General features: G+C 25.0%; 1 protein-coding gene across 2 annotated transcripts in view; it reads left to right on the top strand.

Moving 5' to 3' along the window:
• The window catches only part of LOC114119424 (probable G-protein coupled receptor No18), a 127,042-nt gene that overhangs the window by 21,709 nt on the left and 89,656 nt on the right, over positions 1-15,677 (top strand). Inside the window, exon 1 of one of the 2 annotated variants that reach the window (XM_027980972.2) lies at positions 6,687-6,998. The exons of the other annotated variant lie outside the window; for it this stretch is intronic. The gene's annotated coding sequence lies outside the window, so the exon portion shown is untranslated. Of the gene's footprint in view, positions 1-6,686; positions 6,999-15,677 lie in introns of those variants that run through there. 2 annotated transcript variants of the gene reach the window in all.

The following is a 15,677-nucleotide window of genomic DNA, read 5'->3' as shown; positions in this document are numbered from 1 at the left end:
ATTTTATTGTAATGAAATGTAATACAACGAGTTAATATATTAAGATAATTATAAAAATATAAAAATTGACCAAATTATATTACTACCATACAATTTGTTTTTATACGGCAATTAATATCTACAGGATTGAGAGAATTGTCTACACATAACCCCTTAATATCGTCGAAACTTTAAGTGGCCTTGATATTTGAAAAGTGAATAATGATGAATAAATAAGAGCAGTGTTTATTTAGTTGTGTACAGATAAAACTACAAGGAGTTACCAAGATATTACGCATTTTATCAAAGTTTTTAATATCATTATTTAAGATGTGTTTTGAACAACTTTTAATGATAACATAATATAATATTATTGTTAAAAAATAAAGACTATGCGTCATGCGTATTGTTAAATTATAAAATTAAATTATAAAATGTTCTTACTATTTATGTTTTAGTTACATAATATCTACGTGTTAAATGTGCCAGAAAACATATTCAGAATTTTCACGCTCAAGCGAAATTTCACTCCCACTACTATAATCGAAATTACCATAAATGAACTTTTTTTACAGTAAATAATAATTTTATATGGAACATGATCACATCCCTCAGGGTAGTGTTTTTTAGTTGGATTTTATATAATCGGTGGATAATAACGAGATTAATAAAATAAAGTGCTTAACAGCTAACAATGTTAGGTTACAAAACATTACAAACACAAATATTCTAATATAAAAAAAGCATAAACCAGAGCAATCTTCTCACTGCATCAAATTTATGTTTCTAGTCCTGTGTATAATAATGTTTACGCAGTGTGATTTTAATCACGTTCAATCCATTTTTGTGTTTAGATAATTTATTTATTCAAATTCAGATTTTTTAAATTTCAAAGGGATATACAGTTAAAGTCTGTTGGGACTATTCTTTTTTAAATATTTATTTTATACATAGTATTTAAAGATAATATCACTACCTAAGATTTTAAATAAATTACATTTTTAAAACCTCACACTGCAGCGGTTCTCAAACTGTGAGGCGCGAGCCGTGTTATTTTGTCATAACAATAAAAATATGTTTATACTCAAATACTATAAATTTGTTATTTATTTATTCATGGGAGGTGCAATTAATTTTTTTATTTTTAAGGTAGGGTAAACTAAAAAAGTTTTGAAACCGCTGCCTTATAGTATTAATTCGTTTATTTTCCTAATTTTGTGCTTTATTTTTGATCGAATGTTTTTCGTATCATGATTTGCGTGTGTGTATTACAGTTGTATAATAGTACGTAAACTTATTATTTATATAAATCTATAAATGATATGATAGATAAAACAACTAATATAGCTAGCTGAAATTATGCTAATTATATGCTTTATGTTTTGTTTAGCGAGTAATAATAATTATGATATTTGTGAGAATATCATTTATACTATAAAATAAATATTAATAATTATTAAGATGTAAATCAAAGTCTCTTTAAATTATTACATTTTTAAAGTTAATTTTTTTTTTTTAAATAAAATTATAAAATATGTAAAATAGAAATATTTATTTTACGCTTAATAATTTTAAATACATACTTTGAAATAGTAGGTAGCAAGATTGACTAAGTGTCAACATACCAATTTTATTTTAGTAGAATAACATAAATATATTAATAATAATTATGTGTATAAACATTTAATTAGTGATCTACTCGATTTGTTTGGTATTTCATAATTCATATGAAAATAAATAATAACACGTTATTATAATAGTTACACGGCGTTGTAGATAGACAATTCAGGTACATCAATACTCACCATATTGTAGTATGTTCGTTTTCCTGTTATTTAATATTATCATTTATTATTATTCATTAAACCTTTATCATATATATATTATATAAGTGCAATTAATTTATTCTTCATAATATGTGATAAGTGAGTTGATTGTGATAGTGAAGTGATGATGAACATGTATGGTAGAGATTCCCAACCGGGGTACCGCAAAATTATTTAAAATAATATATTTTTCATTATATTATTTATACAATTATAATAAAAAATAAAAATATATAGGTTATTTTCAATGTAAAAATTTGTTTTATGAAATATAATATGTGTATATATCTACTATATACCTATTATACCTACATCTTACTACTTTTGTTTATACTTATGCACTGCTAAATAAAACCAAAGTAGTCTATAATAGGAAGCCTCTGGATTTTTAGAAAATAACTAACGGTGCTGTGAGTTAAAAAAAGTTGGGGACCTCTGATGTAAGGCATGGGTATAGAACGAATTTCATCTAAAACCATGGTATGAGGTAGTCAACCGCATAGACATTGCATTAGAATACTAGATTACAAACTTAGATATCAAAGAAATGCCTGAAGGCGCCTATCTTTAAAAATGATAGGGACAATATGATTATTTCATATAATATATTTAAATTTTAAATATTTTAAAAATCATTATAATACTTTATTCCATAATGCCAGTTTCATGTTGTATTGCATTTGGCTGTTCTAATATAGAGGTGAGAAAGATAATATGCAATTTTTTTTCTAAGTATCCATTTATCTGGTATAATAGTTAGTATAAAGGTCATATTATAAGTCACCGAAAATTATTAATCTATCTATAAATATGAGAAAAAATTTATCAAAACGATTTTATTTATAATATTTTGTAAACTTATATATTTTATAATAGATTGCCGTTTAAACTTGGTAAATTGTATTACTCATTGACTCGTTCTACTTAATTTATGGTTAATAATTGTGATTGTATATCATATTAATATTTGATTATTTATTTGTTCAATACATTTTATATAAGTCTATATTGATATACATATCTCACTCATTTACAGATTTTCACTCTTCTCAAAAAAAAAAAAAATATATTAACTTGAAATTTTAAATGGCAGTTCCTCACATATTCTAGATGCCAAATAAGAAGGGATAAGGTATAAAAAATAAATTATTGGATATAACTTTGACCTGTATTATAAATATGATAAAACCACCCAAAGTAATGTGTTAAAATATGTATAGTTTATATTTAATGAAGTATAAGACAGGATAAATTATCTGGCATTATTTAATTTGTCACAGAAAGCGCCTTGCAAGATTAGCTATAATTAAAAAACTATTTACTATACATAATCTAAGGTCTTAAACGAACAACCCTCACATAAATCCAGTTTTCAACCGATTTTCATAAAATGTTCGCCAATAGAATCTGCTATATCCATAGTTTATATTATTATGTATTACTTACTTTTTACTTTTCAATCTATCAATAATGAATACAGCGTGACTCGCAAAAATTATCATTTTTATTTATTTTTATTCTGTTGCTATTAACTTGACAGAAAATAGAATAATTGTTATGTTTGGATACAATTTTAGATATTTAGTATTTATAATTGGCAAAAAAAATCAAATTAGTGGTGTTAAAAATGAGTAAAGTTTGCATTTAACAGAGTTTAAGAAGAGGTAAATCCATGGTATTTAATTTGTCACGAAATGCTATGTAGGATATAAAATAATACGATAATACGATGTTGTATTTGCGTTATAACCGTTAAAGCTGCCCTTTTTAAAAATGGTGGCCACAGGTTTCAAATCTCATTATTTGATTATATTACGGATAAAAATAGTTTATTCTGCGAGTAGATAGTCGACATTTAATATAGATGTATAATACGAGTGCGTGTACGTTACGTTATTATTGTTATTTCATCGTCTAGTGAATGCAGAGTTAAATAAAACAATGAAAAATATAAAACTTTAGACTCGTAGAAGATTACAAATCCTTGTATAATTTTCATGGATTTGTGAATGCGTGAGGATATTATCTGGTTACCTATGTATATAAAAAATATTTTTTATGGTGTATTATTATTTATTTTAATTAACAGTTGAAATACTCAAATATAGATACAAGTAATACGTTGGTTAACAAAAGTATGATATTAAATGTATGGATATATAATATTATATACCTACATGTTTATTATCATAGTATTCCCATTACATTTTTTATCCTATTATATCCATTATATTTTTTAATAGGACTTTTTGTGCATTTAATAGTTAATTTTTTCATATGATATCTGCATTTTTGACGTGTTGTTTTTAGGCATATGTTTATTTTTTTTTTAATAATATCAATATGAACATACTATTATTTTTGTAGAGTATTTTATGTGTAGATTAATACAAGGATTATTGCCAAAATATGCATGTAATACACAATTTAGTTGTGCATTTATTTATAAATATAATTTAAATTATATTTTTTCATTACAATTTATAACTATCGGTCTATTGATCATAATAGTAAACTTACTATTTAAAATTATATTTATTCATAATTGTATAATATAAATTTATTAATTTAATTTTGCTTATATACTTACTCAATACTCACTTATGTTATATAATAGGATAGAGAAATAAACGGCCGATTATAAAAATTGATTTTTCTATAATGGTTTTATATAATAATTCTCACTTAATGTTATTAATTCAAAGATATAACGCCATTTGATAAACATGAAGGCCATAGTAATAAACTATGTGTTTTTCAAAAAGTAATCATTTTACAAAAATAACGATGTGGTTTACCTTATCGTTTATTATGAAGAAAATGGTCATCTTGGGGAAATAATTTTTTTTTAAATACATCCCATGTTATGTATTTTATTCTAAAACACATTTATAATTCCTTATATATATATTTTTTATTTGATAATTAAGGCTTTAACAATAAGGTTTATTAGTCATTCGATATTATACATTACATACCTAGTTAGTAGTTACATATTATATAAGTTATTAATAATAGTTTGTTTTATAATTTTATACTTAATTGAACTCTGTAAATCAGACGTTTATTGTTCCACCCTGTACTTTGTTGTTACATGGGTACTTTCAATTTTATACCTGTAAATGGCCCCACGACAGTGGTGTGCTTAAAAAGCCTATTCAAAACGCCGCGGGATAATCATCGTTATAAAAATTTAACCTTAGTATTTCTTTAAACTATTTTGTTACGATGATCAAATTACTTATTGTTGTTAAACTGTTTGTCTACAACTTAAAGTGAAAAAATATAAAGTTTTTGTTGAGAACAACAAATAGAATTAAGGCAGATTATTTATTATTATTATATACTTTTTTATTTTTTTTTTGAATAAGACTCGTGCTCATCCCTAGAAAAATAACGTTGTAAAATCTACGTGAAAAATATTACGCCCCGACGTTGGAAAACAATCCACTATCGATAATCTCTTTCGTTTTTCACCTCGAGGTTTTTAGACGCGTATTGTGCGTAGGCGACTACGCACGAGTACCTACACACAATACACGGCGTGTGGGTAGAATATATATACACGCACCTGTACTCCACCCCACGCCTTTAACGGGGATGAGACTCGTTGTGGTGGATAGGAGTTAAGGATTGGATCAACACCTGTTGTTCGACGACCGAAGCTCATACAGCGTGTACAAACCTCGGCGCGCGGGGCGGAAGTGAACGCAAATACGAACTCGATGCATAAACAAACAATAACGGTATTGGCAACATGACAAATGTAAACAACGATACACGGGGATGCGAATGCCGTACAGTCGGGCTGCGAATAAGTAAGAAGAAAAAATACAATAATAATATTATAATAAAGAAAAGTAACGTAGAGTTTTTCTGAATCAATCGCTGTGGGATGAGCACCGCGGCGGCGGAGGATGAGAGGTGGTCGTGTGTGTGTGTGCGTGTGTGTGTGTGTGTGAACGGCAGTAAATCAAAAGTGTTTGTTTCCATTTTGTTTCACCTGTTGACTTGAGCTGTAGACTACACCGAATGCGAATTCGTTGCCAAAACACAAAAATCGTATTCGCGTGCGAGTAAGTTTGATTTCCGTTTCAGAACAAATGGTTTTCCCAGTTGAAAGGACCGAAACGGTGTGCAGAACGAGGTACTTCAAACGTCGGTAAGTTGTCGAGTGCGAAATTAAAAAGGTGTATGTTGACCTGCAATGATTGTGTGCTGCGAATTCTCGTTAGGTATTGTTATTATTTTTTCAGTTATGTATATTAATTTAATTATTATCAAAGGTAGTTTAGAATGAATGGAATTCAATTCTTTATAATAAATTTAAGTTAAGTTTTAGGATTTTTGGGAATATGTTAGCTCATCAATATTAAAATATTTTATTCTAAGAAAAAATAAACGATTCTAAGTCTGATGGTTTTTATACTATATACCAAAATCGAATGACTTCGAGTAGGTTAGCTAATGCGAAAGTATCTTTTGTACGACGCAGCTTCCAATAATCAGGTAAATTCGCAGTGGTGGGCATTGTATTAGCACCTATGTGCATGGCCATAGGTAATATGCGTACGAGTTTATATTATGTCAACGTCAAGAGTGTATTAAAACATATATTATTTAATATATTGTCTTTTTAAAGCATCGTCGAGTGTACGTACTCGTGTCTATAGACGATCTGACAGCTTTGTGTAATATATCGTAATATTCCATTTTACAATCGTGTCACATGTATTTTGGCAACACCCTGTGTAGTGTGTCGCACGGTCTGTGTAGGGCTTGCAAGTCGGTATCGTGCGCGCGCTTGTACCAGAGATAGTGCAGCTAGATTTTGTCAGCGTTCTAACCATAACCATGGTAGACGAAGAGGAACTATCTGCACGGTGTATGCCTACACACGGGACCGCAGGGCTGGTTATCGCGGTGTTGTTGTTGGGTGGCGGGATGGTGTGGCGGGGGAGAAAAAACCATCTGAAAGCCTCTGAGAATGCGCCGCCGTGGAGTTTGCGCCGCCGCCGCCGCCGCCACGCCGCCGTACGTGTGTTAAGCCATAGAGTTGAGTTTTTGCCCGAAAATACAAACACACACGGGCACAACCACCGTGCGCGCCGGCAGTGTTCGGTTGAAAACCGCCCCGTAGTCACACGCGTGGCGAGAGCGAACTGTCTACTCCGATGATGCGCCGCGTAAAAGGTAATTTTCGTTTTTATATGATTGCGCCGATTTCGTTAACTATTCGAATTGCGTATGGTTATATTAATATTATTAAGTAGAGTTACAATAATATGAATGCGTCAGCTGATACTCATGTATAATAACGAATGATCATTACCTGTAAAATTAATCGCAGTCACAACGACATTTTAATGAAATAAATCGTTTTTTTTCCGTTTAACTTATTTCAAACGATTGACGGAAATATTTTTTTTTTTTTTTTTTTTTAATGAAATTTTTACCATCGGCATGTCGATCACTCACAACGCAATTCAGTGCCTTTTTTTATTATAATCAGATCAGTATTCTATTGGTTGACGTGAGTTTATGTAATTACTATTTTCACGCACCGGTTTTTACAATAAATCTTAAATCAAATAGTAAATTAATGTGTTCGAATTTAAAAAATATATTGTTTGATATTTTGGTAATGATGAAATTTTATAGTTTTAATACTTTTGACTTGAATTAAAAAAAAAAAAAAATAGTATACGTACATTCTTTATGAAATCATAATTTCTTGGCTTATTTAAACAAGTATTATTTTTATAATAATACGTTTATTATTAGCTAAATTATTGTTTAATTTAAAAGTTGACTTAAACTGTATTATTTCATACCTACAAAAACTGAAATACACAAAATTAAAGACAATAGTATAATTTATTTTATAATATTTTATATTATGCTTGTTTCTTAAATGTTCAGATAAAGAATTATATTCTATATATTAAAGTTGTTAATATAATTATATGAACTTAAGATAAAGTCTATGAAATCAAAACCTAAAAATCAAAAAAATATTAATTAAAAGATGAAATAAATTTTTACTTTTTATTTCAAAATATAATATGCAGTATATTATTTAAACATTTTCTCTTTTATTTACGTTTTAAAATATAAAAACAAATGCTGACTTTTCAATTTACATACAGCGGAGCCCCGTTCATAGTAAAATGTAATTTATAATGAGTAAAATATATTTTTGTATTAATTTTATGCAGCTTACATAGATAAAGTTCCTCCAATGATACTAATCAGTTTTTATTGAGATTTGCTTGAAATACTACATATGATATTTTTATAGATAGGAAATTGAGTTAACATAATGCTGAGTTAAACTTTAAATTTTTTCAATGGTTACAAGCAACAAGTGTAAGGAAAAATCATAAAACCAGTAAAATTGATTTTTATTTTTAAAATATTAAATAAAAAATAAAAAATAGGTAACTTTTTATCGTAGTATTCAAATTACTAAAATAAATTTACATTCGTTGAAATTTTAAATTTCAACACGTTATTTTAAAGAGAACTTTAAAATTATAAAACAATATAATTAAATATTGTTACATTTTGATAGTTAGTATTTTGTTTGTAAAACTTTGATTATTTGTAAAAATATTTGCTAAAGTAGATACCATCTGTGTTCACTATTTAATCTATAGTGGAGATATTATATAACACTTTTAGAGTACTTTTACTGTTTGAAAAGATAATTTCTGAGAAAAAAAATCAACTTTGTAAAGTCAATGGTTTCTTAGAATTTTTATATAGCAATAATATTAATAAATTGTTATTCATTATATTTATTGGACGTAAATTGATTGATATACATGCATACAAATTAACTATATTCTAAAAATGTTTTAAAAATTATTATTTTTAAATTAGGTACGATGATAAAATAGATTTATTATAAATGTATATAAATGGTTTTGCTTACAACACACTCAATTAATTTTGATATAGAAACTACCTATTATATAATAAAATTACTTATATTAGTGAGCTGTATTCATTTATAGCTTATTTCTTATTACTATTGAATATCATGTACAAATCATAAGTTGAAAATCAATAAGTTGTAATCAAAAGTTGAAATCTTGTTAATGGCATATTTAATTTATATATTATATTTTCTGATATAACATTTTTGGATATAATATATAATAAACTGATGTGTATTATTAAAACACCAAATTTTTGATAAAATTAGGGTAAAAACAATGAAATTAAAGTTATAGTATTCAAGTTTTAATGTAGGTGTAACTGTGTAAGTTTCATATTTCTATAGAAGAATTCGTTTTATTTTGATCTTTCTTCTATGTTTCTTATTTTTCCTTTCGTTTGTTTACTGCACACAGCTTCTTATCCTCTTGCTATTGTAACTATAGAACTATATATATATTCAACAAAAGTGGCTGGTCCATGTCGGTGAGACATTTATTGTAAAACCTCAACGACTTTACGGCTTTTCGAATGCTCTTCTCCTTTATTACAGCGAAAAAAGAATCAACCACGTAGCCCTTTTAGTTTTTATTTAAAAAGTAATAGTTTTAAGTAGGTAGGTACTGAAAAAAAACATTAAATTAAATAGAAAGTAGTTTATTGCGTTTAAAACTTTTTGAATACCTAAACTAAGAAAAATATTCATAGTATTGTACAAAAACATAGGTAATATAAATATAATTACAACACCCACGTTTGATTAGATATATTCATTTGAATTTTATGAGTTAAAATAATTTAGTCTTCGTTAAAAAGGATAGTAATCAGTTAAATTCATAAAGTTGACTAATTAATATTAAGTTTAAAGTTTTAAATCTGAAATTACTCATGCTTAGATTTTTCATTGTATACTGTTTATTATATATTTTTTCTTAAATGTTTAATAATATTATTACAACATTATATACAACGAAAATGAAACGTCATTAATGTTATTGTCAGAATAGTTGTTTAGTTTTTATTTTATTCGTGTAGTTTTCCATTCTTTTGCCATTGAGCAAATGAAAAAACAATAAAAGAATAGTTTATGTAAAGTCGGTTGACTTTTATAAATTTAATATAGTCGCCAGGTGCCTAGAAAAAAATCACAGATACACTGTTGGTTTCTATAATTTTTATCTACTTACTTATAGACTATAATTATTAATGTATTAACTTTTGTAGTTTTTTGATAAATTAGAAATCATTCTATTATTAGTTAATGATTAGGTAGGTATGGTTAATAATAAAAACGTTCAACACAATACTTGGACGGTTTTTAATAATTAATATAATATAAAATATTTTTTTAGAAACGCATAATATTTACTATTTTTATAAAATAATATTCATGTTCTATACACCTCATATTGCTGTTTTCTTTTAACATAGGTATATTTTATGTTTTAGTATCGGTACAAATAGGTTTTTTACTGATCGTTACAGTTGCTATAGAAACCAATAAAATACAATAACTACAATTATAACGATCAATCGTTATTATAGGTAATAGGTTATTTGGTTATTTGATTTTCTAATAATTGTGCGTGGTATATTTAATGATAACAGTCAAAATAGTAATCAAACAGCAACATAAATAATTTTTGTTAATAAATTTAATTTTTTAATTTATCAGAATTGTTTTGATCTATATTTTGTTACATTAGTATAGCTACGACCAAAAAATAATGCTTTAATGTTCTTTATCCATGGTTAGAAATTGAAATTTATTTAAAATTTTTAAGATATTTTCATTCGTTTTTTTTTTTAAAATTATTATAACTTTATAATATAAAACTTGTATAAATACATGTGACATGATGTAATATACATATTATACTGTATTGTTATAGTATATAATGTATTATATTTTTGTAGATAATATTTTGCTTTCTAATAATAAAAATTATGTATGGGATTAGAGAGATAGCAATATTAGGTCAGTCAATACATTTTCATATTTTAGTGTTGGTTATTCGGTAGTCTTGATTAGAGTGAATATAGAGAAATATATGAGAAATATATATTTTTTTTTTGTTAAAAAAAATGTGAATTTATCTACATTTTGTTAGTTATTGATCCCGAGTAATTCGAGGAATAATTAGATTTAAAATTAAGGTGTATTTTTTTATATACATGAATTAAAAAAAATATTTGTTTCTGAAATAGAGTTTATATATTATTTTATGACTTTTTTTAATTTATTGATATAATATTTTGAGAAAATATTAATATAGTTAAGTATATTATATTATAATTATTAAGTATTATGATGTATCGCAAAATTTAGTGCACATTTTATTTGTATACTTTTTGGCGTATAACTGTTAACTGCTTCTTTTCTAAAATAGGAACATTACAGTGTAAGTTACAAATTTTTACTTTTCTAAAATAATTTAAAATCAAGAACAATACAAACTGTAAAACACCGATGTACTTTGAGATCATATTTCTGTTTCCAACTAATAAACAAAACAAAAACTAATTCTTATTTTTCTTTTAGACACGGCGTTCTGACGTCATTCTATCTGAATCTTCACTCCTACTTGCACACAACAATCTTTATGTCTATTAGCAGATGAAAATATATACCTACTTGAATGACAACTAAAGTCAAGGAAACTTCTTCATCACCCTTGTATCGGCATTTTATTGTAAAATATAATAAAGCATCTCTCTTTGTGACTTGAGTATTTCCTTTATTTATTTAAACACTGACTTGAAGTAAACAGTTGGTTTTTTCCTTGAGTCAATTCTAACAATGCAGTATAACATCATATCTATTGATGTATATATTGTATAACTTACTCAATGTCTTTATAGTTGTGTTCTTGGATAAAACTTGGAAATCGATGGAAAAACGTATTTTTAACTACAAGCAAAGAACAATTCAAATTCAAATATAGAAATAGTTAACTGTAAATAATAATGTTTTACACAATTAAATATGCAAGACATGTACCTACTACATCGTAAATGTTCATACTAATAATATTAATTATTGTAATATATTATGAGAATTTAATATTTTAATAACGTCCTATAACAGTATAACCTCATTAATAGTCTGAGTTCCATTCAGAATTGTTTTTGAATTCGGTGATTAATTATCATTGTTGTAAATCAATATTTTACTCATTTTATTCAGGTGTTAATAGTTAAAACTTTTTTTTAGAGCTAAATTCAATATTTATAGTAGACAATATGACAGATAATCAGTTATGAACAGACATCTGTTGATAAAACAAATATATATATATATAATAGTATTAAAACAATAAATTCTTAATAAACTTGTATAAAATATTATATCCAAAAAATCTCATAAGTCATAATATTTGAAAATATAGTAGGTACACCGAACACATTATACATTTGAGAGGTTTTCAGCAAAAATTGGTAGAGTTAGTATTTTTAAATCTAATGACACTGTTAGTTTAGGAAACGTTGAAATTCGAAATATTTTTTATAATAGTGGTATACAATATTGAGATCAATCATCAATCATCAATCAAATCATTATAAAAATTTCCATATAATCATTATCGTATAATAATTAGCAGAAAAAAATACATGTAATTTTAGCTAATAAAATATTCATAATGAATCTTACTATAATATCTGATTTATTTGGTAAAAAGTTTTACCACTTTTTCTAATTTTCTAAATTTTTATTTTACTGCACAGATGATGCCATTGGTGTACTCCTATTTTATCGCTCAATATTTTATGGAAAGAAATTGGATCCTTAAGAATATGCTTATAATTATAGCCTGCTCTGTAAGGTGTTTTTTTAAACTAAAAAACTACGTTCGACTCCGTTTTGGGTAGTTTCAAAGATTATTCTGGACTTAAAAAAGGTACTTTGTTGTATATATATATATATATATATATAATATTAAAATACTTAACATAATTTATATTATAGCTTAAAATAATTATCTGTTATCATGACCAGATGTGTACTTATTTTTCTTCTTGGTGTTTTTAATTTCTTGTCATACATATTTGAGTTAATGAGTTGATGAATTCATCATAAGCAAACAATAATAATTTGGAATTTACCATCTAATCAAAAAGTTGCTGAGACATTTTTTCTAGAGTCAATAACACTGTTTTATACAAAAAAGTGGAGTAAGTAGGTATCTATATTATTGGTCTAATCACAAACTTAAGTTGAAATACAAAAAAAAAAAATATTTTGGATTAAATCCAGTAAAAATAGTTAGCGTATGTTTTAAAATCGGTTAAAATTAAACGAATAAATTGTACGAATGTATTATATTCTTAAAAACGATTCTTAATAGAGTTGTAGGTATATTAATAATAATAATTATTATATATTGTTATGTCGCATAATTAATTGAATTGAAACTCGGTGGATTGTTGCCAAATTAGAAATTGTTACACTTAAAACAACTGTGAATAATTTTCAAGCTATCAGATATTTATATGATACATATTGTTTTATTTATTTCTGTATTAATATTTTTCATAGTTATTCGTATTAAAGACAAATAACTCATAGCTTTTTAACAAACGGTTCAAAATAAAATTAGGAAAGTTTTCCCTAATAATTTCTTAGCGTAGCTTCTAATTATTAATTATAATTTTAAATGCTATTGTAAAAATGATAAGTTATGTGATCAGCTTAAAACTAACTGCATTCAATAATATTATAAATTGTAAACAAAACATGAAGCTAAAATCTTATTAAGATAAAAATTATTATTTGATTATTTTGTTTTATGTACTTATTATTGAAAATTATAAATATAGTATCATACTTCAAATTATATTATGTAATATTTTTTTATTCCATATTATTTAAGAAAAAAAAAATAAAAACAAAGTTACAAAATAAAATCAAAAGATAGATATTATACACTATTTATATTATAATATTATGATTACAATTGTGGAATTTTTTGAAATATTACGTTCTAGCCATCCAAGCATGAAATTGTTTAAAGAGCATATTATTATAACGACAATCTAAAATCTAAATAACACTAAATGTTCAACCATTTCTACCTTAAGTAATTTACCATAATATTATTTGTATTAATATTTGGTGGTATTTCTGAAAATAAACAATCAAGTTGTATAAGGTATACCAATAACATTAAGTGTATATGAATTTCACTTTTACACCAAATACTTATTCAGTACAATACTTAACAATTTTCATTAATGGCTTATGCAGATCACTGATATAAAAAAAAACGGGTAGTATGCTTTGAATTTGGCATATTTTTATTTTGATATTATGCTGTTTTCACATATTTTTTATTCTTTTTATTCCCGTTTTCATTTTAACTGGTAGGTGGGTGCCTACTGCCTACCGCTTATTCATTTGCAATTTAGAAGAGTGTAAAGATATTTTGCAGTCATTATAATAGCCATTGTCGCTTTCCATTGTGACAAAATTTGTTTTTACAATTGTAGTTATTTTATGTTTATGGTTTTTACAAAACTGTTACACAGTCATATATTAAGTAGAAAAAAATATTACAGAGTGTAATGGATTTGATATATTTAATTTTTTTTTTAAATTTATTAAAAAAATTTATTCTTAACTTTTAAAAATAATTGATAAAAAATGAAATTAAGTAATCTATTGTATAATATAGTTTTATTGAACTTAGGTGAAATTAAAATTTTATTTTGATTATTAATGGAATATTTAATGTCATTAATATTATGAGTAAAATTTCAAATTTTTATCATCTAAAGCAGACAACTTTTCTTTGAAACAAAAATATAAAATATGATATTGGTGGTTTTTTTTTTTTATTATGAACTATTTATTTTATGTAAGAATTGTAAATGAGTGAAGTTAAGTTCATTATTACTTTAAAAGCTTATTCACCAATAAATATAAAATAATATTAAAAGAGTTATTGTTTTTTTTTTTTAGTTATCATTTTAATTCACTGTTAATTTAATCATGATGTATAGCAAACTTAATTTATTTTAAAATTTAAACATTATTATATCTATGCTAGGGTATTTTGTTTTTGAACTGTTCAAGTATTATTTTTTAGATCATTATTATTAATCAATTAATAATGTTTAATGATTATTAAAATAATATTATCCATCTTTTGATGTAGGTATATAAGGTTTACAGAATTTTGAAATAACAGATAACTATTTAAATTAAGTTTTATTTATATAATAATTTATTGCTATTTAAAAGAATAATTTTTCTCAAAACCTTTTATAGTTATTTTAAAAAGCTTTTACCATGACTCTGAAGAAAAATAACTTTATTAAAGTTTATTAAGAAACAGAAAAAGTTATTTTACACTTTATCATTAACGATGTTGAATTTTTCTGTCAAAAAAACAAAAGTTACATTATTATATAAATATTTTGGTATCATCTAGTGAGTTGTGAGTACTTACAAATAATTGTACAGGTCAAATTTTGTAATTCCATACACATTTTTCATCTTTTTGTATACATAATATTTCCCTTAAAATTTTCTTATAGTATAATAATACTATAGGCTTTAGTTACTTTAAAAAAAAAGTACTTATATGTATTTTTGTTAAAATTTTAATATTTATTGAAGCAATAAAATTATTGTATCTATCTCTTAAATTTATGAAATTAGAAAAGGGAATTTAGATACATTTATATGCAATTGATACAACTAATTTTCACTAAAAAAATTATGGTATTATGTAATAAATGTGGATATTGGAAATTAGTTTTACTTAAACCATATTGGCGCAGAATAATTATAGTTTATTTAGGTGAATATCAAAAAGTTAAATGAATTATTATTTAATATGATTAGAATTTAAAAAATATATAATTGGGCAGAGTTTGATTAAAATTCCATATTTTTCTGATTTTTTATTTTATTTAAGATAAATGCAA

Source organism: Aphis gossypii, chromosome 3, assembly GCF_020184175.1.
Source record: "Aphis gossypii isolate Hap1 chromosome 3, ASM2018417v2, whole genome shotgun sequence".
Classification (NCBI taxonomy): Eukaryota; Metazoa; Arthropoda; class Insecta; order Hemiptera; family Aphididae; genus Aphis; species Aphis gossypii.
This window is presented reverse-complemented; position numbering and strand designations above follow the sequence as displayed.